The sequence below is a fragment of the Crocuta crocuta genome, unplaced genomic scaffold (genome assembly GCF_008692635.1).
Source record: "Crocuta crocuta isolate KB4526 unplaced genomic scaffold, BGI_CrCroc_1.0 scaffold7, whole genome shotgun sequence".
Classification (NCBI taxonomy): Eukaryota; Metazoa; Chordata; class Mammalia; order Carnivora; family Hyaenidae; genus Crocuta; species Crocuta crocuta.
The window spans coordinates 926,205-951,785 of record NW_027531904.1 but is presented as its reverse complement, the minus strand read 5'-3'; positions in this window follow the sequence as shown (position 1 = coordinate 951,785).

The window sequence follows — 25,581 nt, the reverse complement described above, 5'->3', positions numbered from 1 at the left end:
CCCCTCTTCTTTTAATCATGGGATGAATACGAAACAACCTCTTGAAAGTCCCTGGCAGTCATTGTGCATTCCAGCTCCTCTCCCTCTACAAGAAGCACCGAGCTTGTAGTTTAAAGGAGATAATCTCCTCAGATTTAATGAGAGTCATGGTGAAAACAGAGTCCCCAGGAAAAGGAGAAAAACGCCACAATAAAAAAAAAAAGAAAGAAAAAGGAGATCCATCCAATTAGTGTCTCTAACACGGCCTCATTATACATCCACTTCTGACATTTGCCAATGATGTTCGAATTGAGCCACAAAAAAATGGCTTCTGAAAACGCAACCTGACATTTTCCTAACCATCCCCCACCCACTGCCCCCTAAAATGTAAGCATTTACCACAACATCTGGGATAAGGGCACGGAGAAGCAGGGCAGGGACTGGATTCATGGCAGAGGAGGAAAAGAGGCTGGTAATCGGGGAGCGAGACAAGGCGAGAGCACATCATGGCTGCATGTGAATGACCCTTATCGCCTGGGTCTCTGTGTGATTTCCTTTTTAGGGAACATTTAATAAGATACAGAAGCGAGATTTGGTTGAGCTGAATGCAGGATCGCCATGGCAACCTTCCTTTGGAGGTTATCCAAGTCAGGTAGTGACAGCAAAGCTGAGTTAAAGGTCACCCCTGCAGAGAAAGATGGGCATTGATAAAGTATTTTAACAAGACCCAGAGGAGGAGCTGGTATTTGAAAGCTACCAGCAGAGGACCAGCGAGGCCCCTGGAATGGAAAGTAAACAACAGCAGAGCGAGAGGGGGCATCCTGCGGGGGATTCCGCCGGAGCCAACATTGTAAACACCTGGTCCTACAGACAGAGGACTCAGGTCTCCACCAAAATCTCAGACTTGCCACAGTCCATCCCTCTTCAATGGAAGGCTTGACCATCTTTTTTACCCAGGCATTTGGATAGTTAAAGAATCCTGCTTGCGCCTAAGACATGCATGCCTGAAAAGTTCTGAATGAGCCAGAGTTTTGCAAATGGTACAGCATCGACCTTCTTTATTACTCCAGAAATGCTATATTTAATCTCTTTCCTATTAGAAAATCACTTCAGAAGACCCTGCTTTGCATGACACTGAAGCCAGAAACTTTTGTGGAAACCATATAAATATGAATGTCTGTGTGGCTGGCCCCTCAAGAAAGGTGCTAAGCAACATTTTAAGCCTAAGAAAATATGGAAAATTAACCCATATTGTTATATAAGTATACACCAATTTAAATGGTGACAAATAAAAAGATGTACATTAAAATAATAATTTTTTGCTTCTCAGGTAAGCAAAAATCTAGATGTGCGGTTCTACCTCAAGCTGGTGGAGAATGGGCCTCACACATTGTTGGTGGCAGTGTAAATTAGTATTGCTCCAATGGGGAATAATTTGCAAATAACTATCAAATTTCTAAATGACTCTCCCTTTGAGCTGGAAATTCCACTTGTACATATCTAGTCTCAAACAAAGATATGTGGACATAAATGTTCACTGCCACCTTGTTTATATTAGCAAAACATTAGAAAAAAACTTCAAGCCAGGAGACTGATGGAATAAATCATGGAACATTCATGAAATGGAATAATATACAGCTTTTAGAGAGACTGAGATTCATGGGTGAGGACATAAAACAAGCTCCCTGACATACTGAATTAAAAAAGCAAGTCTAGAATCATGAGCATAGTATGCCCACTTACACCTTTCCACAACTAGAAAACTTTACTATGTGCATGTATTAATTTTTCAATTTTTTTTTTTGAGAGAGAGAGAACAAGTGTGGGGAGAGGTAAAGAGAGGAGAGAAAGAATCCCAAGCAGGCTCCATGCTCAGCGTGGAGCCCAAAGCAGGGCTCAACTCACAAGTGTGAGATCATGACCTGAGCCAAAATCAAGAGTCAGACACTTAAGTGATTGAGCCACCCAGGCACCATTTAATTTTTTTACTTAAAAAGTTAAATTTAAAAGGTCACCTGGAGGTTGGATTATGGCCATTTGTCCCATGTAGGGAACTTTGCTTGTACCTCTCCAGCTTTCATTTCTCTCTTCCTGCCTCCCAGAACCTCAGCTTTGTTCAGGGGTCCATCCCTCCCTTAACTACTCCATGTGATTCAAGGGACATACCCACTCAACTCCAGTGGTAGGCCCTGAGCCAGCGGGTCTCAGGTTTGACGGGGCCTTCGAACCAGCTGGGCTTATTAAATCAGAGAATTTCTGATTCCATAGACCTGCAGTGAGGCCCTGAGAACTTTTATTTCAAAGAAAGATTGATGCTATTGCTCTGAAGACCACACTTTGAGAACTCCTGATGTAAGCCAAGTGCATAACAACCCTCCTTTTTGCCAATGATTGCTTCTTCATAGGGCACCTATGTCTTCTGAGATACAGGGAAATGTTCGATAAAAGTTTTTTGGAAGAAAACTTCCTTAAGGAAGAGCCATGGGGCAAGTCACACTTTCTCTCCTTCTTTCCCCACCCCCCTCCCCCAAACATCAACAAGAGGAGAATGAAGCCCTAACCATTACTGACAGGTGTCCTAGAATAAGAGAAATCAGCATTAAGATGTTGTCGATATTCTGAAAGGTAGAAAGATCTGAGCCCGTGATATGAAGCCCACCCCATTGCTAGACTTTTCTTTACATTGGTGAATATGCCCGATTACAGTTTAAGCCCATCTGCATTGTGTCTTCTGTCACCTACAGACAAAAAATCATCACTGACACAAGCTTAGGAGATAATATTTTAAAATATTTAAGATTAAAACAAAATTTTTTCCTCTCTGGCAAAATGTCATAAGCTTAGTACAAAGACTAAGAACAGATCAAGGAAAATGTTTGCAAAATGCACTTCACGTGCCCCATCTCAGCTAATATCCTGGTCAAGTGAGCCTTCTGGCTCTCCTTAAATCCAGTGTCACACAGAGGTAAGTACTAAAGAAATACAGCTCTGAATCATAGCTCAGGAAAAGAATTTTATTGAATAAATAGCTCAGGGAGAGGGGAGGAACCAGAGTCTACAACAGAAAGTTTACAACACTCCGAAAAAACGTTCTTTAGAAAACTGTTTAGCCCATCTGTCTTCCCCACATCCCAGAGTGGAGTTGTTCCCCCCAATTTTCTCCCTCTACATTTTCCCCCATTGATTCTTCTCTTTATGCTTCTTGCCTTCTCTGGATACTCACTATTAGGTAAAGACCCAACCTTCTTGGCTGCTCCCAATACCGTCTCTCCCCATTGTCCCTGAAGGGGTGTGGTTGAGAGGAAAAGAGTAATATTTTATACCTGTCCAATATGGACTAATTTACAGATGGAGAAGTGACAGCAGAGTTTAAATATCTTAGTTCGAAGTCACATCTCAGAAACCCAAGCTCTCACCCACCACTCTAATCTGCCATCAACAAAGGATTGAGATCCCAAACACAAAAATAACTCTTCCAAATCAAAGAAGGAGGGGGGAAAACCACTGTAATGGGAAAATTTGTAGAGAACACACACAAGCAAATTAAAGAAGAGAAAGAAATTGAAAAAGATGTTCAAGCTCCCTAGTAATAAAACGAAGGGAAATTAAAACAATATTTCAGCTAGCAGAGGAGCAGAGATTTTTTTTTTTAATTAATTACAGCCAGTGTTGGTGAGGGTACAGAGGAAAAGGAACTCCACACTGCTGACGAGAGAATTAGGTAATTAGAAAAATTAGGTAACACCCCTCCAAATTTAAAATTAGCATACATTTGACCCTGCAATTCTGCTTTGAGTAATTTAGCTTAACGAGTTCATCAGACAAGTAGGAAAGAAACATGTACGAGAATGTTTACAAAGCCTGTGTTTTAATAGTAAAACATGGAAACAATTTAATGCATCCATAGGGGATTGAGAGAGAGAGAAGATGAGAGAGAGAGAGAGAGAGAGAGATACTGACTATGGCTTCCCAGTACAGAGCCCCACCACTGACTGTCCTGCCTACTGGATCACAGGCAACATTGGGCAAATGCAGGCTCCCTCAGCAGGACCAGATCCTGTCCCTGTAAGACTCACAGCAGGTAACCCCAAGGCAGAAGGGGGCTCTCTGCATGTCTCTGGAAGGCAGAGGTACTGAGCTTCACAGGCCCCGCATCTCCAAGCCCCTCCTCTTCAGTGGACTAAGTGAAACATTAGAGAAAGGCTGGAGTATTCCTGTAATGCAGGTGTTACCATGTGGAACCACCAACAGCAGAGAAAGAAGGTTCCCTCTACCCCCACCCTAAAATAGATACATAGTCACAGAAAAATGTCTGGAGGTGGATAGCTATCAGAAAGGGAAAAGTGGTTCTCTCTGAGCAATGGACCCATTTCCTTTCCTTTAATCCACTCACTGTTCTTGCATGTTGGGTTAGTGAGAGAACCAGAGCCAGGCTTGTGATTACCTACTGGTGGAAAAGAAGGGAAGGGAAATCGACGTCTTTTTTTACACCTATTATGTGCTGGGCTGCCTTGCCTCCAAGAGTATAAGTTGGCCACTTTAGGATCTCTCCCCAGTGAGAGAGCAGTCAGAACCTTCACCCTGGCTTACCACTGAGGAAAGCAGGAGGAAGTAGAACATTGTAAGCCAGCAGGCCTGCCATTAGACTGCAGTGGTGAGGGGCAAGGTGCCATAGAAGGCGGAAGTTGAAAAGGAAATGGCCCAAGCCAGTGGACAGATGGAAAGTGAAGAGAGACTCAAGATCTGCAAGGCCCACCAGAACCCAGGTAGGGCCATCAAGAATCCAGATGATGACAAAAGGACCCCTCCGGGAACCAGTCGCCTGCACCCTGGCACGGAATCACATACACCTATACCTACACCCAGACGCCATCTTGAAAAGATGGAGACTAGAGAAAAGCACGTGAAAGAAGAAAAAACTGGCCCAGTAGAGATTTGAACATAGAATTTGATTGGATATTTATAGATGAGAGTTAGAACCAACTTATGACGGTTGTTACAAGACTACAAGGTTGTATAAATTTTTTTTGAATTATATGTGGTGTTTGACTAGCATATGGAGGAGAAGGAATACCCACACTCTGCTGGTAAGACAGTAACTAAAGAAAAATTAGGTAAATACTTCTCCAAATTTAAAGTCAGTGTACGTTTGACTCTGCAATTCTGTTTCTAGTAATTTACCCTAACAAGTTTATCAGGCAGCAGGAAAGAAAGAAATACAAACCTGCTTACAGAGCACTGTTACAGTAAAAGAGTCCTCAGTCTCCACTAAAATCGACAGCAACTGACAGCCCACATGTTTTCTCACATCTGAGTTAGAGTGTGTTAATTTCTACCATACTATCTCCACCATACATCAGTCATACTGAAAGGGAAAAAATGAGGGGGATTAAATGCTTTGCTTGTTGACCTCTATTGGCAAGCTGGGAAGAACTCGAGGAATATTTTTAGAAGGAGAAAATGATGTGTGAGTCTTGATGCAAAAGGAGATGAGTGAGGTATGAGAGGCAACTCACACCATGCCTTCAGGTATGCCTGTGAGGATTCTGTTCCTGCCCTTGCTTTTCTCACTTTGGGATGTGTTTAATGTGATTTTCATGTAAGATAGTGTTTGGAGGACACAGGATTGGTTGCCTGCCCAATTCCATTCCTTTCCCATCTTTCCTGCTGGCAGAGCGAAGCCCAGGGCTCCCTCAAAGTAGAGTGTGAAATTTGACACCCTCCACTAAAATCTGGGACCCCAAAGGCCATTGCTTAGTGTAAGAATGATCTAGAAAGAAACCCACCCATCAAGGGCTGCAAGGAAAATGACCTGTCTCAAACCTCTGGGGTGAGTAGAGAAGAAAAAACATCTCCCCTGAGACTTTGTAATCCCAAATCTGACTCGTGCATGTTCACAAACTGAATTAAAACTACCTGCTTGATTTGAAGAAGCTCAAGGAGAGAATGCAGTTCAAATAGTCCTGGGTTGGTGATTCCCCAGACACCTGACAGCAAGCAACACTTTCCCTACCCTCAGAGCATTTCCTCAGATAAAGGTCCAAATAATATGAATTCACAGTCTACAACAAGAAATCACGAATAAGAGTCAGCTGAAAAACACAACAGAATGAGACTTGAAAACACGGTAGATAAGGGGATTACTGGACACAAAATATAAAGTAAGTTTAGTGTGGTTTTAAAAGGTAAAGGAGAGGGGCGCCTGGGTGGCTTAGTTGGTTAAGCGTCCGACTTCAGCTCAGGTCATGATCTCACCGTTCCTGAGTCCGAGCCCCATGATAGTCTCTGTGCGGACAGCTCAGACTCTGCTTCAGACTCTGTCTCCAGCTCTCTCTGCCCCTTCCCCACCTGGGCTCTGTCTGTCTGTCTGTCTGTCTCTCTCAAAAATAAACATAAAAAAAAGTAAAGGAGAGTTGAGTAATGAACAAGTATTTCTAAAAATGACTAAGCAGACTTGAAGAAAAATGAATAAAACCTCTCAAAATGAAAAATATAATCATTGAAATTGTAAATATATTGCAGAAACACTATACATCTGTTACAACAGCTAAACTTAAAAAAGACTGGCAATTTTAAATGTTGACACAGTTGTGGAGCAATTGAGATGCTCCTATATTGCCAGCAGGAATGCAAAGTTGTATGGAAACTTTGGGAAATGTCTGGCTGTGTTTTAAAAAGTTAAACAAACATTTACCCTACAATCCAGAAATCTTATTCCAAGGTACTTATTCATAATAAGTGAAACAAATGTCCACACATAGATCTATAAGAATACTTATAAGCAAGTGTTCATAACATTTTTATTCATAATATCCAAAAAATGGAAATAACTTAAATTCTATCAACTGGAAAAAATGGATCAATAAATCGTGGTATATCCATACAAAAGGGTACTATTCAGCAATAAAATAGAAAGAAATACTGGTGCATGTATGAATTTCAGAAGCAAGCTAAGTGAGTAAAAGAAGCCAACCACAAAAAGCTAACTGCTTATGATTCCACATAGATGGCATTCTAGAAAAGGCAAAACCTAAAGAAAAAGAAAAAGAAAAAGAATTAAAAAAGAAAATAAACCAGTGGTTTCTAGGACCTAGGAGAGGATAGAAGGAAATGAATATGAAAGATCTTGAGGAAACTTTTTGAGGGGATAGAAATGCTCTATGTACTGATTGTGGTGATGATTACACTATTGTACAATTTTGTCAAAACTGATCAAATCAAACTACTAAAAACGGTGAATTTTACTGGCTATAAAATATATTTCAATAAACCTGCCTTTACAAAACAAGATAACATGGGGGCACCTGGGTGACTCAGTCATTTAACCATCTGACTCTTGATTTTGGCTTAGGTTATGATCTCACAGTTGTGAAATCAAGTCCTGCATTGGACTTGGCACTGGGCATGGAGCCTGCTTGAGATTCCCCCTCTCTGCCTCTCTCTCTCTCTCTGTCTCTCTGTCTCTGTCTCTCTCTGTCTCTCTCTCTCTCTCTCTCTCACACACACACACAGATAGCATGTGGAAATTTTTCTTTTTTAAAAACACACTACGGAGGTAGAGCATTGTAGACACAGCTGAAGAAAGAATTAATTAACTGGAAGTTACAGCTGAATAAATTATCTAAAAGTCAGCACTTGACAAAACAGATGGTAAGTACGAAAGAAAAAAATAAGAAATATAGAGACAAGAGTAGCCTTACATGCATCTAATAAGAGCCAGGAAAAGAGACATAACCTAAAAAATTCACTGGCTTGAGTCTTTCTCTGCATGACCCTTCTAACCATAAAGAAAATATATTTCAAAATAAGACATAATTTCCCAAGTCAATATAACTAGAAAGTATCTAAGAAAAAGCTTCACCAAGAACAACACATCTATGCTGAAACTTCAAAATTCAGTAAAAAATATGGAAAAGTAATTACATGCAAGGATATTGCATTTCATTTCCTTGACTCATATAACTTAATATTATAAAATATACATTCTACCCTAAGTAATGTATAAATCCTATGCAATCAAAATTCTGTTTGGATTTTTTAAAGAACTCAAGAAATTTACTTTAAAACACTCATATAAAAATAAATGTTTGTGAATAGGTAAATCACCTTTTAATAGTACAGTTAAGGGACACCTGGGTGGCTCGGTTGGTGTCCAACTCTTGATTTCATCTCAGGTCATGATCTCATGGTTCATGAGTTTTGAGTCCCACGTCAGGGTCTGTGCTGATGGCATGGATCCTACTTGGGATTCTGTCCCCTCTTTCTGCCCCCCCCCCACGTGTGTGTGTGTCTCTCTCTCAAATTAAATAAATAAACCTTAATTTTGGTAGTAAAGAAAAAAATAGTTAAGTAGACCAATAGAAGAGAATGAAGAGCTCAGTTCAAACCTACAGATTTGGGCTAACCTTATGTACACATACACAGGCATTCACACACACATATAAATGCAAATGTACACACACACGTGTGTGCCGTGAAATTGAATATGTGACAGTGTCACCATGAATCAGTTGAAAAAGAATGGGTCATTAAATCTTATTTTACACCTACTACTACAGGACTCTGACATATCAAAGACCTAAATATGAAATGTAGTATGAACATAAAATTTATCAAAGAAAATGCACAATAACATTCTTGTGATTTGGGGGGCAAGGAAGGCCCTTGTAAACAAATTTTCAAAAGTATAAATCATAAGGCAACCATGTTGATGAAATCAACAATTTTGCAATGTGTAAAATCAACAAGGGACTAATATCTAGAATATACAAGGAATGTCTATAAATCAATAGGAAAGAAAAGAATAGAAACCCAATAGGAAAATGAGGAAAAATATAAACAAGCATTTTATTTAATTTTTATTTTAAGTAGGGTCCGAGCTCAATGAAGGGCTCAAACTCACAACCTTGAGATCAAGTCGCACGCTCTATTGATGGAGCCACAGGATGCCCCCTAAACAAGCATTTTATTAAAAAGAAACCCCAAAACCAAAAAGCATATGAAAAGATGCTCAAACTCATTAGGATAAGAAATGCAAATTAAAATAACAGTGAAATATCCATTTTTGTGTACTAGCTTAGCGAAATTAGGAAGAGGGCCCATGCCACGTGTTGAAGATGAGGACACACGGGGCACCTGGGTGGCTTAGTCGGTTAAGCGTCCGACTTTCGCTTAGGTCATGATCTCGCAGTTCGTGGGTTCGGGCCCCACGTCGGGCTCTGTGCTGACTGCCAGCTCAGAGCCTGGAGCCTGTTTCAGAGTCTGTGTCTCCCTCTCTCTCTGACCCTCTCCTGCTCACGCTGTCTCTCTCTCTCTCTCCTAGAAATAAAAAAAAAGAAAAAAAAAGAAGATGAAGACACAGACACACCATAGACCACTGGCAAGAGGCACCATGCAGATGACTTCATCAAATTAGGAATATGCAGGGCCCCCGGGTGGTTCAGTCGGTTGGGCATCCAACTTCGGCTCAGGTCATGATCTCATGGCTCATGAGTTCGAGCCCCACATCGGGCTCTGCGCTAACACGTGCACAGCCTGCTTGGAATTCTCTCTTTCTCCCTGTCTCCCTGCCCCTCCCACAGGTGCACTCTTTCTCTCTCTCAAAATAAATAAATAAACTGGGGCACCTGAGTGGTTCAGTCAGCTGAGTGGTTGACTTTGGTTCAAGTCATGATCTCACAGTTCATGAGTTCAAGCCCCGCATGGGGCTCTGTGCTGACCATTCAGAGCCTGGAGCCTGCTTCGGATTCTGTGTCTCCCTTGCTCTCTGCCCATCTTCTTCTCTCTCTCTCTCTCTCTCTCTCTCTCAGAAATAAATAAACGTTAAAAAATAAGTATATAAACTTAAAAAACTTTAGGAGCCCATGATTCCACCACAGCTATAGATTCCAAATATGCTTTTCCACAGGACTGTAAAGGGATATTTAGAGATGTTTGTTGTAGCTCTATGTGTGTGGCAAAGAGGTTTACTGGGCATCCGTTACTGAGAAACTGAAAAAGCAAAATATGATAGATTTACCATGAAGCAGTTAGAAACTACGGATTATGTCTTCACATATCATTTAATATAAACAGAAAGAAACCTAATGACCTATATAATACAACATATCTGTGTAGACTAAAAGTATATTCCCACCAAACAATAACATCTATCCTCCAAAATACATACAAAGGAAAACATGTAGATTAAATATTCTGGAGTTCTTGCCTCTGGAGTATGGAGTACGCAGTGGGAGTGTCAGAAATGGGGAATAAATAAATAATGCAAGAGAGGTGCTTTGCATGAATCAATTATGATAATTCACCATCCACCATGAACTAAGAAGCATAATTAACTTGACCCTCTGCTCTTGAGGCCTTAAAAAAAAAACCAAAATAATGAAAAGAATTATCTTTCTCCAAGAAAATAAATAGGGATTGGAAAGGAAAAAACAAAGTTATCACTGTTTGCAGAATATACTATTAGGTATGTAGAATCCCCAAAGCGTCTACAGATAATTAGAATTAATATGATAGTTTAAGTTTACCAGATTTGAAATCAAAATATAAAAATATTTTCCATTTCTATGTACCAGCAAAAAAAAACTGTTCAAAATGTAATTGGCAAAAGATGCAATTTAGAGCAGTACATAATTTACAGCATATGTCAACATATAGATAGTATCTAAGAATAAATTTAATTAAAATTGTGCAAGACAGTGATTTACATAGTATTGCCCTATATGCACAATTACCTTGGCCCCCTGAATCTTGTCCTCAGAGCAAGTGTCTCCAGCTCCTTCTATGGGACACGTCCAGACCCCTGTTTACCTTACCCTTGAAGACCCATCTTGTTGCTACTTCTCTTAAAGTGTATTGACCAGGGATAACCCAGTTCAGGCCTGGAAAGTGAGCCAAGACAGTTAAGGAGGTAATTCTCCGGACACAGCACTCAGTAAAAGGCGCTGTCAAGGATTTGGCCCTTGCCACAACCCTTTCTGGACCCCAACTTAAATTTCCCTTTTCAGGATGCTGACAACACGATTCAAAGGTACTGCGCTTTGATCTTGCATTCTGAGCAAGCCCCCCTCAACCAGCCACCCAGAGCTGGCCCTCCGATCCAGACTTCACTCTTTCTCGACCAAAATCGAACTCCCTGGCGCTAGCTGCTCAGGTCTGGTCTGGCCTCCAGAATTCTTCCCGTGTAGCTTGTATTAAAGAGCTCAACCTCAAGCGTTAGCATCTCCTTAATAAAAGGAAAAGGATTAAGATGGTAAATTTTGTGTTATGTGTTTTGTATCACAATGAACAAAGGAAGGAAGGGAGGGAGGGAGGAACGAAGGATGATGGATGGATGGATGGATGCCGACTAAGGGTAGCATCTGTAGCACCGCGGGAGAAGGGTGTTCCCCACCCTAGCTTACCCTCTTTCTCTTTCTATCCTGACTTCACAGGACATCACAAAAGGCCTCCCATGCACATCTGCCCAGCCCAGTACATACATATAGGTTCACATGACACTCCCCTCCCTGAAAGTGGCTGTCCCTCTGACCTCGCAGTGTACTGCCCAACTTCTCAGGCCCTGGAAGCAGACTGGAGGCCTGTGCAAAGAATATTTCTGGGCCCTGAGGCTCAGAACATGGTCCAAATGAGGGCACAGGTATGGGCAGGCAGGGGCTCAGCTGTCCAGGTGTAAGGGGTCCTGCACAGAATGACCCAGGGCAAAGGGGTGACCACAATGAGAATGGTTCCCCGGAGGAGTGAATCTTCAAGGATGGACAGAAACTAGCTCATTGCAGGCAGGAGAGGATGCCAGGTGCAAAGCCATGATGGTAAGAGAGAGTGAAGAATCCTAGGCACTGCCAATGACCCTGTGCAGAGCACAGAGGGCAGGTGGTGGGGGTGGGGGTGGGGGTGAGGGGTAGAGAGAGGAATAAATGGCCAAGAGAGCAAAGGCCAGATCAGGCCTGAGAGGCCTCTCTTGGATTCTGTCCGGAAAGCCGTGCGGAGGCAGGACTAATTTATGCTAAGGGGCGACGTGATGGCATTTGTATTTTAAAGAGGCAGCACCCTGCCATCGAGGAAAATAATGGAATAGAAAATGAACATGAACAAAAAGATAATGGCTAGAAAAATACAGCCTGCTGAAAGCAGATGTTGTAGGGGGCAGCCGGAGAAAACGGGGGTCACCGGGGCGGGGGGGAGGCAGCCCGTGGGAGCGCGCCCCACGGGGAGGACTTCCGCCCTGCGCTGAATGCAAGTTCTCGCTCAGCAGAAAACTAGCCACATTATCTGACCTCCCTGAGCCTCGGTTTCCCTCATCTCTAAAATAGCAGAGCAATTTCTGGAGAGAGCCGAAATGAGAATTTAACAGAATAGAAATTGCAAAGGAAGACGTCACTCATTGAAGGTGGTCGGGATCAGGAAACTCTCCCCCAGTCAACTCTTGGCGAGCTTCCACGCAGCGCAAGGGGGGACAGCAGGAAAGGCTGGGGGGAAAACAGCAGTGATCTCCCAATTTTGTCAAGGTCCTTGGCAAAGGGAGCCCGAGAAGGAAATAGAAAGACAAGTTGGAGCTTTATGAAAACGTAGAGACCCGGACAAGCCTTGGGGAGGCGCTGTGCACTCCTCTGACAAGTACTCTGGAACCTGCCAGTAACAACAGGAATAGCATTGATTTATTAAGAGCATCATTTTTTAATTAAGATTATATTTTAATTCCAGTTAGTTAACATACAGTGTGATGTTAGTTTCAGGTGTACAATATAGTGATTCAACAACTCTATGCATCACCCTGTGCTCATCACAACAGGTGCCTCCTTAATCCCCATCACCTTTTTCACCATCCCCCTCACCCCCCTTCTGGTGACCAACAGTTTGTTCTCTAGAGTGAAGAGTCTATTTCTTGGTTCGTCTCTCTCTCTTTTTTTCCTTTGCTCATTTCTTTTGTTTCTTAAATTCCAATATGAGGGAGATCATCTGGTATTTGTCTTTCTCTGGCTGACTTATTTCCCTTAGCATTTAACTCTCTAGCTCCATCCATGTCATTTCAGAGACTAAGATGTCATTGTTTTTGATGGCTAAGGAATACCCACTCTGTGTGTGTGTGTGTGTGTGTGTATCCATTCATCCATCAATGGACACTTGGACTGCTTCCATAATCTGGCTATTGTAAATAATGCTGTAATAAACATAGGGGTGCTTGTATTCCTTTGAGTTAATGTTTCTGTATTTTAGGGGTAAATATTCAGTGGTGCAATTACTGGATTGTGGGATGATTCTATTTTTAACTTTTTGAAGAATCTTTATACTGTTTTCCAGAGCGGCTGCACCAGTTTGCATTCCCACCAGCAGTGCAGGAAGGCTCCCCTTTCCTCCACATCCTCACCAACACTTGTTTCTTGTGTTGCTGATTGTAGCCATTCTGACAGGTATGAGGTAACATCTCGTTGTGTTTCGATTTTCATTTCCCTGATGATGAGTGATGTTGAGCATCTTTTCATGTGTCTGTTGGCCATCTGAATACCTTCTTTGGAGAAATGTCTAGTCATATGTTCTATTTTAATTGAATTATTTTGGGTGTTGCATTGTATCAGTTCTTGTGGGGTTTTTTTTTCATTCAAAAATTATTTTTTAATGTTTATTTATTTTTGAGAGAGAGAGAGGGTGAACGTACAAGCAGGGGAGGAGCACAGAGAGAGGGAGACACAGAATCCAAAGCAGGCTCCAGGCTCTGAGCTGTCAGCACAGAGCCCAATGCGGGGCTCGAACCCACAGACCAAGAGAGCATGACCCGAGCCAAAGTTGGATGCTTAACCGACTGAACCACCCAGGTGCCCCTGGCTTTATCTTTTCTAAGAGCATGGTTTTGTGAGTCTTGGAAGAACCATCTCGGGGGCTGACAGCGACCCCCAACTCACCCACTCCCATCAAGAAACATACTTCCCAGGCACTGAAATAGGCCCCATTCTTTGGAGTTTCCCCTAACAAGTTGCTCGAGGAGCTGTTCCCACAGAAGTGACCAGAGCTAGAGCCATGGTTTACTGGTGCACCAAGGAGCCAAAACCTTGACCAGGACACATAAAACAGGACAGCTTCAAGGAAGGTGCTGGTAAGAACTGGCAGCAATGATACAGGCAGAGGTTAGAGAAAACAGAAATCCACAAGCTGCATAAGCTATTTATCAATTGTTCTTTTAAGCCTCTATATACAGAATGGCTTCACGAGGAAACAACGTTAGACAATAGATAGTAAAAGGCCATTAGATCAAAATCAATTAATCATCAGTCTGCAGCCATTTATTTTGGGCTAGGTTAAAGCTTACCCTTAACGTATGGCAACAGGACTTCCCTGCCATACGGTAATTAGGATCTCAAGGGACATGGAAAACCAGCTCACACAGATGTTCCCTCCTTGCCAGTTATACCATATGTGCCAAACACACATTCTCTTTTTTTACCCCACTGTGTAATACCTAAGGCAAAATTAACTTAAAAGTAGTACCCTCCCTCCACCGCTACCCAATTTACCAATAAATCCTGTTCTCTGTTGGGTTGAATGCCTTGTGATTCACCATGGCAGAAATTACACAACTAGCACACCTACCTCTGCTCATCCTGCCTAAGCTCCCTGCAGACGGGACTAGCCATTGAGAGCTTAAGGATCCATCTCGACTCAGCACTCCAAAAGAAGCAAAGCATTCTAAATTTTTTTTAAAAATCTTTTTGATGTTTATTTGTTTTTGAAAAAGAGAGATACAGAGCATGAGCAGAGGAGGCGAAGGGCAGAGAGAGAAGGAGACACAGAATCTGAAGCAGACTTCAAGCTCTGAGCTGTCAGCACAGAGCCCAACATGGGGCTCAAACTCATGAAGCCATGAGATCATGACCTGAGCCAAAGTCGATGCTGAACCGACTGAGTCTCCCAGGCACCCCGAAAAGCAAAGCATTCTAAACATGTTCCTTCTTCCCAACAGCAAATATGTCATCCTCCTTCCAATGAGAAAACATCTGTTTTGTGCTCAAGGTCCTAAGAACTGAGGATACTTATCCAGCAGACTTAGCCTTCCTGTTTCGGAAAGAATTGGCAAAGCAGGTGGTAGAACAGGGCTTTCTAGGGGGGGAACAAAGGAAGGATTTCCCGATGTCCATTCAACTGAAGATAGCCTTGTATACGGGTTAAGCACATGGCTCTGAGTTCAAATCCTACCTCTGTCATACTGTGTGTCCTTGGGTATGCTACTTAACATCTCTGTACCTTGGTTTCCTCACCTACAAAGTGAAAACAACAATACCTGCCTCATAGCGTTGTTGTGAGAATTAAGTTCCCAGCGCACACTGTTATGTGCAACACATGTACCTTTTGTGTTGCTACAACTCCTCTTAGCAGACAGTGTGTAAATAGCATGAGATTCAAATGAAGGCATTGGTTACCTTGCGGGGAGTCCAGAGGTAGGGACTTCTGGACACAGCTGGACACATCACAGCTGCTTTCATCTTCTGGAGTCCCGATAAGGTCAACAATTGTTTCCCCACCATGATGAGCCAACCCTGCGTTTCCAGATGTCACGTGGCCGCTAGCAAAAAAAAGGGTGGGGGGGGCATTGCCAGCAAAGGAGACAGAAGGAGACAGCTGGCCGGGTGGAATCGGTAGAGTATGGCTCAGGCTGGATTCAGTGGGGAAAGGAAAGATGTATTTGCGTGTGTGCATGCTCACACACACGGACTCCATATGCTTACGGTTGGTTCATGGGCCGCACCTGCATGCCTTCCAGACACCATGGGGCATAGCGGCAGAGAAGTTCCATCCACATGACCACCCACCCATCCAGTGCTGGGGACATTCTGAATTGTCTTGTCTCCATCTAGTCCTGTCTAGTGTATGTCAAAGCCCGCAGCTGGATTTAACCAGGTTACTCAGCTCCTGAGTAATTAGTGCTCTGGGGAATGTGTGGGCTGTGACTCATCACATGCTGGGACCTTTTCACTGGAAGCAGAATTTCACATAGGTGCTGCAGCATATAAAAATAAAGTTGCCTAATGAGAAAGAATGAAATCTGGCCATGTGTGCCAACATGGATGGACCTTGAGGGTGTTATGCTGAGCGAAATAAGTCAGGCAGAGAAGGACAAATACCATATGTTTGCATGTATAGGAGGATTAGGAGGAACTAAACGGAGGACCATGGGGGAGAAGAAGGGAGGAAATAGTGGGGGAAAGGGAGAGAGGCAAACCATGAGAGACTCTTGAATGCTGAGAACAAACTGAGGACTGATGGGTGTGGGGGGAAGGGGGGAGATGGGCATGGAGGAGGGCACTTGTGGGGATGAGCACTGGGTGTTATATGGAAACCAACTTGACAATAAACTATTTGAAATAAATAAATAAATAAATAAATAAAATAAAGTTGCCTAAAACCACGTACACACACTGTGACAATAATACAAGTAGGCAGCCTTCTTGTGTGGCTTCTAAAGTGGTTTAGAGGCAAAGGGGTCCGGAAATCTTTTCAGCAACAGTGGTTTGGAGGAAACGACACTTATTTGGATGCATCTAAAATGCCACAGGTGTAGGAATGAGATTTACGTTCTAAGTATATCTTCTGGCTCCCACGCTTCTGTGACCTTAGATAAGTTACTTAAAATCCCTGAAAGCCCATTCAGTTTCACTGTCTTTAAAACAGGTACGTAATACCTGCTTCAGAGACTTATTGGAGAGATAAGTCAGGTAAATCATGGACATAAACTGCCTGGCCTAATGGCTGGCACTGAGAAAATATTTATGTGGTGCGTTGAATGGGCTCCCAAAAGATACATCCACCCTGAACCGGTAAATGTGAACTTATTTGGAAGAAGCATCTTTATAGATGTGATTAAGACTCTCAGAATGGAGGGGTTGGGGGGTTGGGGGGGGCACACCTGGGTGGCTCAGTCAGTTAAGTGTCCAACCCTTGATTTTTCGGCTCAGGTCATGATCTCACCGCTCGTGGGTTCGAGCCCCACATCAGGCTTTGAGCTGACAGTAAGGAGCCTGTTTGGGATTCTCTGTCTCCCTCTCTCTCTGCCCCTCCCCTGCTCACATGCTCTCTCTCTAAAAAAATAAATAAATAAATAAACATTAAAAAAAAAAAAAGACTCTCAAGATGGGATCCTTCCGGATTATCCAAGTGGACCGTAAATCCAATGACAAGTGTCCTTATAAGAGAAGGATGGAGGGAGATTTGGAGGCCATGTGAACATGGAGGCAGAGACAGGTGAAGCACATACGGAAATGCCATCAGCTTTTCCAAAGGAAGCAAAAGCAAGAGACACTTCTCCCCTAGAGCATTGGGAGGGATAACACCTTGGTCTTTGCTTCCCAAACTGTGAGAGAGAAAAATTCCTGTTGTTCTAAGCCACTAACTTGGTAGTAATTTGTAACAACATTCCCAGGGTATGAACACTGCCTGGTTTGTGTGAATTCCCTGTTCCCGTGTAAGCGCCAAGAGAGGAGGGACAGTGTCTTGATTCTTCCCGTTATATATCCAGTAACACGTGCATCCATCCATTATGTTTTGGTTTTGTTCTGACTTTCCTTTGGGTGGTTTCTTTTCCTAAAATCACTCACAGAATTTTGTACAATGAAATCTAACCCGAAAGAGTTGGCTTGTCAGTTTATTTAGACTATTTTATTTAGGGTATAAAAATAGTACTCGAAATCACCCCTAATATGATAAGTTAGGTCCCCAACAGCCTGCCTCTCCAATTGTGATTTCCTGTTTTTTTTTAGTTGTACGACCAAAGCTATAACAGATTTCATGAATGAGTTGATACGACACCGCCTCGGTGAGAACGGGCTTACAGATGGAAACCACAGAAGACTGTTTCTCGATCACACTCCTTGTCCAGCCTGGGTTGGGTCTTGAGAGGTTTCGCTCTGTGAGGCCCTCACTCTGGTGGAGTTACTTCTGCTACCCGCTGATGATTCTAACCCGTGCACCGGGATTAGGAACGAGCTCCCTAACATGTACCCCAATGTTCATAGCAGCACTCTCAACAATAGCCAAAACATGGAAAGAGCCTAAGTGTCCATCAACGGATGAATGGATCAAGAAGATGTGGTTTATCTATACCATGGAATACTATATGGCAATGAGAAAGAATGAAATCTGGCCATGTGTAGCAACATGGATGGACCTGGAGGGTGTTATGCTGAGTGAAATAAGTCAAGCAGAGAAGGACAAATACCACATGTTTGCACGTATAGGAGGATTAGGAGGAACTTAACGGAGGACTGCGGGGGAGTGAGGCAAACCACGAGAGACTCTTGAATGCTGAGAACAAACTGAGGACTGATGGAGGTCGGGGAGAGGGAAAGGGGGGTGATGGGCATGGAGGAGGGCACTTGTGGGGATGAGCACTGGGTGTTATATGGAAACCAACTTGACAATAAACTATTTGTAAAAAAAAAATAAATAAATAAAAGGAATGAGCTCCCTATCACAGGATATGAGAACTATCTTCAGGGGGATATGAACTCGGCCATCTCTTTGCCTCCACATTTTAACAATTACGGAGAACCTCGATAGGAGCTGACAGTGAATGGAATGATCACAGGCCTGGGTATGAGCCATCGCGTTACTGCCATCCAAATGTTGGCCCAGACTCCTCGAGGAGGCAGCTATGGATACTAAGAAGCGCTGTGTACAGCTGTCTTTTTTATCTTTCTTCTTCTAGACAACCACTCACCCCCACCACGAGATTCATACGAACTCAGGCCCCAAGAACCTATTAACCTTAGATGCTCCACAGGGTCTGGTGTAAAGAGCCCCGGATCGATGCGGTCAAGCAAACAGTTTCTCAGAAGTCTATAACCAAAAGCAGACAGCTGGAAGCCAGCAGGAGACACCAAGACGCGTCTTTGTGAATGGCTGGCGGGGGCCTGCGTAGCTGTCATTTTTCTAACAGGCCTCAGAGTGGGAATGGATTTTTTACCTGCCACCAGAGCCACTAGTTAGCAAACACTGCTCTTCCAGGAAAACAAATACACAGCTGGGAGACTCATTTTTCTTCTGTTCCTAAATATTGTTAGCTCGGCTGAAAAAGATTTCAAATACGGAGGCGCTTTAGAATTCCCTCCCTCTCTCCCTCATCTTCCTCCCTTCCCCTCTGCTCCCGGCCCTTTGATGGGGATCCGGCACCGGCACACAGCAGTCACAACTGCTATTTCATCTTAAATTTCTGTAGCAGGAAATGTAGGTCACTGATCTTAGAAGTGGCCTAGTTTCCCAGCCCTAAATAGCAATCTTTCCCCGGGTTGAGGGGTGGGTTTTTTTTTTTCTAGGCTTGCGGTTAATAAAAGTGTCACCTGCTTAGCTGGCTGAACAGACTGCATTCTGGCTTCTTCATCTAGGAGTTAGTAACTGGGTCCACAGGGCCTGCAGTCTGAGGAATGTCCAAGGCCATGGCTTTCCCTGCAAGAGACGAGGGCCGGCACAGGTGAAACGGCCTAACAGGGAGAGCCTGGCCACTTCTGCTCCACCAGGCTAAGCGGGGCCGGAGCAGCCAGGATTTGTCAAATGCCCACCTGCATCCTTCATATTTCAGCCCTGTCCGGGGGCCGTTCTGGATGCCTGTCTTGCATTCTTTCCTTTCCTTCCTCCTTTCCTTCTGTGTCTCCTTCCTTCCTTCGTCCCTCCTTCCTCCCTCCTGCCTTTCTTTACCTTTAATCCAAGTTATTACAGATGCTTAGAAAACACAGACGAACAAAAAGAAAAACAAAGATGATCCACAATACTATTCAAGAAAAACCCTCCTAACATTTCTCTGTGCATCTTTCCAGCTTTTTTTCTGTTCATTTGTGCTGATAATAGACTTTAGACAAAATTGGGATCATAATATTCTGTGACGTGGTTCTCTGCCTTAACTTATGTTGTAAATATAAACCCTTCTCCTGGGACATGCACGTGAGTGTGTGCGTGTGTGTGTGTGTGTGTGTGTGTGTGTTTACATCTACGACCTTGGGTGGTTTTTTCCTAAAATTACTCACAGAATTGTGTACAATGAAATCTAACCTGAAAGAGCAGGCTTTTCAGTTTATTTAAATTATTTTATTCAGGGTGTAAAAACAGTACTCAAAATCACCCCTAGGGGCGCCTGAGTGGCTTAGTCAGTTAAGCATACAACTTCGGCTCAGGTCATGATCTCACGGTTTGTGGGTTCAAGCCCTGTCTCAGGCTCTGTGCTGACAGCTCAGAGCCTGAAGCCTGCTTAAGATTCTGTATCTCCCTCTCTCTTTGACCCTCCCCTGGTCAAGCTCTCTCTGTCTCTCTGTCTCTCTCTCTCTCTCTCATAAATAAATAAAACATTAAAAAAAAAATCACCCCTAATATGATAAATTAGGTCCCCAGCATCCTGCCTCTCCAAGCCTGATTTCTACACATAATCACTGTTACCTGTTTAATGGGCTAATAGACTCTAGCCAGATCTTCGTCCCTGCATTCATACAGAACTAAAGATATACGTGTGTCCACATTTTTCAATGGGGACACGCCATCTTTGTTTGGTTTGCAACTTGTCTTTTTCCCTGAACAATGTAGCGTGGATGCCTCCATGTCAGCACGGACGTGAGGTTGAGCACATTCTTTTTAGTGAATGCATGGCGCTGGGTTGGGAATGTATAACAATGTGTTCAACCATTCCCTACTGGAGGGAATTTATGACTTTTTGTGGTTTCCCATCTTAAGTCATATTTGCAGATACTCACAAGCATAGGGTCTTGTAGGATAGGGTCCTGTTAGAAATGCTACGTCATGAACAGGAGACGTGTTACATATCAGAAGCCAGATAACCCTCCCCAAAGATGCTACCACTTTACTCCCATAGCAACACATATTAAAATTTCCATTCCAGGACACCTAGGTGGCTCAGTCGGTTGAGCATCAGACTCTTGATTTCGACTCAGGACACCATCTCACGGTTCGTGAGTTCAAGCCCTGCATCGGGCTCTGTGCTGACAGCATGAAGCCTGCTTGAGATTCTCTCTCTCTCTCTACTTCTCTTTCTCTCCCTCTGCCCCTCTCCCCTACTCATGTTCTTTCCCTCTCTCTCTCTCTAAAAAAATATAATAATAATAATAAAATAAAATAAAACCTGGGTGGCTTAGTTGGTTGAGCACATGACTCTTGATTCTGGCTAAGAGAAACAGCAGCTGTCTGCGGTGGTCTGGCCTGGCCAGCGTGAGGCAATGGATGCTAATGCACACCCTCGACTCTCACTAATAGACAGGCTCTGGGAGAGCAGAAGGATGGGGAAGGTGCACCCTAGACTCGCCTGCCTGATGATGTTGACCTCTGACCACAAGTTAACTAGGGAGGAGACAAAATACTCAGGCTGATCATTTCAATTGCAAGATTTGTCTGCAGAAATGCAAAGAACCCTATTCAGAATCCTCTAGGGAGTTCAGAATCCCTTGCTGCTAAAAACCAGCAGAGGGAAGAAGATTCCAAAATGCTTAGACCTGCTCTCCCGCCCTCACCTTGAGCTGAACCCAGTGATTTTCACCAGGAAATACAGGACCCTTTGCCTCCCATTGCTTGGTAGGAGACCGATGGTAGGCTCAACGAGCCTTTCTTTCTAGGAAATTCAGGCCAGACATTCTTGTCAAGAGATTTAACATCTAAGCATTGCCCCTTATGAAGCGAGACAAATTTCTTAATCCTACTAAAATTCTAAGCATTTGGTTTTTCCGCCTAAAGAGAGAATAACAACATGGTGGCAGTGACCCTTTTTCTCCTTGCTTCGGCCCCAGTTTCGCCCACTTTGCTAAAAGAAGAGCCTGGCTCTCCATACTTTATGCTTATTCCACCCACAGCATTTGGAAGTTCCTCATTTCACCGCGAATGCATCTGTCTGCTCCTTCTCCTGGTTCGACACCGGGGATGTTGTCTTATTACTGCTGCAGAAGCATTACACGCTCTCAGCTTGGCCTCCAAAGGCCTTGGGACCCAGCACGCGCCATGCTTTGTGCAGGACTAGTGTTCATTTTCAGAGGAGAAATGGAAGGTGTGGGCTCTGGGAAGTGGATAGTTTTTCTCAAGCTTGAGCAACGTATGTACCCCCGTTAGCACTCATTTTTTTTTAACTCCCAATGTTGACCTAAATTATTTTTATTATTGTGTTACTTGCAACAGAAAACCTGATTCAAACTGGCTTGAACAAGAGACAGAACTAATCTCGTTCAAACAAATGAGGACCCCCTGGGGTATAATGACTTCCAGAATTGTGTAGCAAGTCTCTGGCTCTGCGTGTGCATTTGTGTGTGCGCACACCCGCATGCACGTGTGTGTGTGTGTGTGTGTGACTCAGCACTGTGCCTCTCCTTCAGGCTTGTCCTGATCCTGTCACAGGGACTGGCTGCTGGGAACGCTTAGGGGTTAGGTGTTATTTTGTTCACAGGAAGGAGACAGGGTTGCCTAGCTTTAAACCATTGGGGCCTGGGGAGTGTCCTGAGTTGTTCTTCTTAAGCCAGGACTTATGTAACCAGTCACTACGCAAGGGGGTGGGGGGTAGGGCTACCCTTCTTGGTTTAGACACTGAAACCAATCAGCCCCCTCCCCCCCGGCTGGTGTGCCGACCCCACCTAATCAACCTAGCTGCCACACGGGGTAGAAGGGAAGAATATGCATGGGAGGGAATCCGCCACACATGCACACAATCGTGATGTGTTGGTGTTTGGTGAGTTTGCCCTTAGATAATTTCTCTACCCTTCCCCTGCTCTGCTCTGCGATGATGGCGGGGATTGTGTGCGTGGGGGGGGGGGGGGGGTTGATCCCTACAGGATGCATTTCCCAGTCTTCTACCTCACCTGGCTTGTGTTGCTTTCAGCCCATGAGAAACACTACTGAAGGAATGGAGGCAGGGAAAAGAGAAACCATAGTATCTCTTCCAGTTGTCTATCGACCTTGGGCACCTTCTCTGGAAACAACAGCTGCATCTCCCGCAAAACTCCAGCTGTCCCAGAGGGGCCATTTGTTGTCTCAGCTTCTATCTGATGGCCCCAGTCTGGGCTCTTGAAACCACCGCATTTTGACCCTCCAGCCTCAGGGTGAGGGAGCTTCCTGCCGTTGCCAGCGTCCAAGTTTATATGCATCCATTTGGGTCTCTTCACGACTCCACCTCCCCACCCCCACCAAGTACCACTTCCCTGTGTTACATTGCCTTTGTTTCAAATCTTTGGAGTGGTTTCTATGTTCCCAGTGGGACCTTGCTACAACCCTAAAGATGTACAAACATAAAACGTGGTCTAAACTCTATAAGCGTAGGGCTCTCATATAACAATAAAAAGAATAAAATTCAAAATAACATTGAGTCAATGTGATAGGCCATGGGGACTATATTACTTTGCTGAACTAAATCCCCTCTTGAAATGTGAATATAAACCTATCCGCTAGGGTGCACGTTCTTCTCAGTTTGGTAGGCTTATGCTCCCACATGTTACACAGCATGATCCTGTTCTTCCACTGATTTTCTCTATTTGAATTTCTGTGAAATTTTCATTCGTAGAATATGAACATGAATTGCTGCCTTTCACATCTAAAAATCAATGTAATGATCAGCCCTGAAATCTCACAGCCAAACTCTATTAGAAGATCATCATCCAGATTTTCATACATATATATAATGTTTTAATTATTAAAATAAAAGCACAACATCTTAAAATATATGGTGAAAGAAAAGACTAGCATGGCTTTCACATAGATATTAGCCAATGAAGAAGAGCCCTGGGCTACATTTCACAGCCCTGGAATAACATTATTGTGCTCAGACTATGCACTAGGAATGCCTTTGTTAATCCTAGTGAAAATCCTTCCTGGAAAGTATTATAATTTTTATTTTACAGATGAGGAAATTAAGAGACTTACCTAAAGTGTCACATCTGGAATAAGCCAGAGCTTCATACATTCTAACATCCATGCCTCTCCATTAACTTAACTTGGTGGACACATGGATTCCAAAGTACATTCATTCATTCCATAAATACTGGTTGGATGCTTACTATATTTCAGTCATTGGTCTAAGCATTGGGGGATAGTAATGAACAATGCAGACAAAAACCTGCTAGAAGAATCAGAAAATAAACCACACTGATTAGTAAAATATATGATCTGTGGATAGGGTCCAGAAAGCAGGGGAGGGGTATAGGAAATGCTATTGAGGTGGTGAGGTGGAGGCGGACAGGTGTGAAATTTTAGACAGGATGGCCAGGGGAGACTTTTGAGCAAAGATGTGAAGGAACAATTCCTACAGATATCTGAGAGTAGAGTACTTCAAGCAGAAGAAATAGCCAGCACAGGGGAAAACATACCTGGAGCCCAGTGTGGCTGGAAAAGTGGAAACCACAGAGTATCTGAGGTATAGCAGAAAGTCAGCCATATTGGACATTGGAGGTCATTGAAAGGACGCTGGCTTTTACTCTGAGTGAGGCACAAAGCCACTGGAAGTTTCTGAGTAGGATTGCTCTGGCTGTTAAGTGTGGACAAGAGACTCTGGGGCCCAGGATGGAAGCTGGGAGAGGAGTTAGAAATAAAAGTGAGAGCCAGCAGTACTGGGACCAGGTTGTAGGTCTTAAGAAGTAATCGAATTCGGGTTATATTCAGGACTTGAAGTATGACCGGGCCTGACTTAACCCTTTAGTTTTACTGGCCAATCAGTTTCTAAGAACCAAATTCTATCAGTCAAGGGAGCCGTACAAAGACCTCAGCACCGGGGTGCCTGGGTGGCTCAGTCGGTTAAGCATCCAGCTTGGCTCAGGTCATGATCTCATGTTTGTGAATTTGAACCACGTAGGGCTCTGTGCTGACAGCTCGGAGCCTGGAACCTGCTTCCAATCCTGTCTCCCTCTCCCTCTGCCCCTCTCCTGATTGTTCTCGCTCTCTCTCACTCTCTCTCAAATAAATAAATATTTTTTAAAAATTAAAAAAAAAGAGCTCAAAGCAGTATTACCCAGTAGAATTTTCTTTGATGATGGAAGTGCTCTGCATTCTCCAGTATAGTGGCTACTGGCCCCATTTGGCTCTTGAGCACATGAGAAGACATGGCTCGCGTGATTGAGGGACTGGATTTTTTTTTTTTATTTAACTTTAATTAATTTAAATTTTACAAAACTGCATGGGACAGCGCAGCTCTAGAGAACCAGCCTGATAAATTGCATGCAGGCGGCTCTTGCCCCTTGTTGGGATTTACAGAGAAGACAATCGCCTGTGCTTTCATTGTGTGCGCTCAGATCTCAGTCCTCAGGCTTGAGTCAGAGTGCCTTTGAGAAATGGCCGTGGTGTGAATAAAGTGCTAATTTTATCTCTGAAATGGCCCATTAATAAATATCAAAGTGTTTATAAATATGCAAAACACATAATTAGTCAACTCCACAAAGTCCCTGTGATGGGAACGTTCAAGCCCATCCCAGGGTGGAGGGTGGGGAATCCAAATAAATTTAGTTTCTCTTTAAACCCTACAAGCAATGAATACTGAATAATTTACTTCTGAGAGTTGTAACACAAAAGCAAGTCATTTATTGGTTCCTCTGAGCATGAGCAGCACATTCTAACTTAATTCATATATGTGGAAACCCATTATAAGAAGTAAATGAG